Source organism: Meriones unguiculatus, chromosome 15 (genome assembly GCF_030254825.1).
Source record: "Meriones unguiculatus strain TT.TT164.6M chromosome 15, Bangor_MerUng_6.1, whole genome shotgun sequence".
Classification (NCBI taxonomy): domain Eukaryota; kingdom Metazoa; phylum Chordata; class Mammalia; order Rodentia; family Muridae; genus Meriones; species Meriones unguiculatus.
The window spans coordinates 67,181,067-67,182,829 of NC_083362.1; the positions used below are offsets into that span (position 1 = coordinate 67,181,067).

General features: G+C 52.1%; 1 non-coding gene across 1 annotated transcript; it reads left to right on the forward strand.

The window, feature by feature from the left end:
• The first annotated feature begins 409 nt into the window (after nt 1–409).
• On the forward strand, nt 410–542 carry LOC132648145 (small nucleolar RNA SNORA17). The gene has a single exon (XR_009586528.1). It is a non-coding gene; the product is annotated as a small nucleolar RNA SNORA17 (small nucleolar RNA).
• The last annotated feature ends 1,221 nt before the right edge of the window (nt 543–1,763 follow it).

The window sequence follows — 1,763 nt, forward strand, 5'->3', positions numbered from 1 at the left end:
ACTGGAATATGCCTGTCTGTTCTTACTCAAAACATATGCTCAGTTGGCCCACGTGTTATGCAAGGAACCTCATTGGCTTCCTATGAAATTGGCTTGGAGATTTCATCCAGGAGGAACACATGAGTATACATGGAAGTTCATTTAACTAATTCTGCATCATATTGGATAGATGCCAATTGTGTTAGAAAATACGAAACTCTTCCACCTGTGTTAGTCAGTTTCATGATACAGTCATCAAATACCTGGGCCAGCTTTCTGATGGAGAACATTATTGCTGTGGCTTATAGTTTCAAAGGTTACACTCCACAGTCATCTTTCTTCATCTCTTCCAGGCCAGTGACGAGGCAGGAGATGCTAGTAACCGACCTCAGGGCAACTAGGAAGCAGTAAAATTAGTAACGATGAAGTGTTTGGACCAAAACAGCATTGTACCGGTGGCTGCTGTATCATGAGTGCATCAGTAGGTAGCAGAGAGGAGAGAGGCCATGTCTACGCTCGGTGTTCTGACCTGTGAACAGCTGAATGATGGGTAGCCTAACACTCCCATAAAAAAGCAAGCCTGATCTAAACACCCGTCTAGCACTGTACAAGCCTTAATGGCACCAAAGGCTAGGAGCAAGCCAGAGACTAGAAAACCCCACCGGTGACCAAGGACTCCTGATGGGTGTGAGCCGAGGACAAATGACCCTCACATGGGATCACTTGTGCGGGCTAGGCAAGGAGCAAGCCCAAGGTGACAACCAGACCAGTGCCATGGGGCCCACACATGGAACTAGCCTGAGACATCCACCATTTGGATGCTGTGCACACCTGGAATGGGGGCGAAGACCATGCCTGAGATGACCCTTGACTGGTTCCATAATGCACCAGCGGGACATTGCATTTCTGAGATCACTCCTGAGATGACTCCAGACATGCAGAGGCCCCAGGTGTCACGAAGAGGAGCAAGCAAGCAAGTGGTGGAGAAATGGGGGGGGGAAGAGAAACAGAAGGATGTGAGCACAATGAAGAGAGGCAGAACTAGCAAGAAACACCCTGATGTGAGTAGCTGGTGATGCCACCTGGGATCGTGGTGGGGTCATGGTCTGCTGGGTGCTGCCACAAGGGCCATGTCTTGGTCTGTGGTCCTGAAGCATTAGGGATCTGTTATCACCAAAGACCAAACAGACATCCCTGACCTGGGCTGCTAGCCAGGGAGATGTTGATGTCTGAGGGCTACGCATAACTGTCCCCACCCCTTACCTACACAGCATGGGAGAGATAGCCCTGGGGTATGAGGAAAGGAGAGCTGACCCATCCCCTAGCCAGCTGCAGTACTTTTGGGAGTTGCCTGGAGACCTGGCCTTGCCAATCATCTCCCATGTGGTTGTGTAGGTGAGGGAGAGATACTCCTCCCCACTCTCCATGTACAACCTTCAGCAGGCAGAGGCCTGGCCTTGAGGTCAGGAGATCAGGAGAGCTTTTCCTGCCCCTCACCAGCTGCAGCACTAGGGAGAGTGGGCCCAGCAGCTCACCTGGGTATCACAGTAGAGCTGACCCCTGGAGGCAGGGGCACAGGTGAGCAGACCCTGAGGGTGTGAGATTGGGGGAGCTGATCCTAACACTAGTCTGCACTGTGGTGACAAGAGCAGAAATGTGCCACTCCCCCTGGTCTTTGCCACCAATGGCAGGCAAGAGAGCTGGCCCCAAGGTCATCAGAGGAGAAGCGCTGTCCCTGCCCTCCCCTACTACAAGCATTGGAAAGAGAAGGTCCTGCTCCTCAC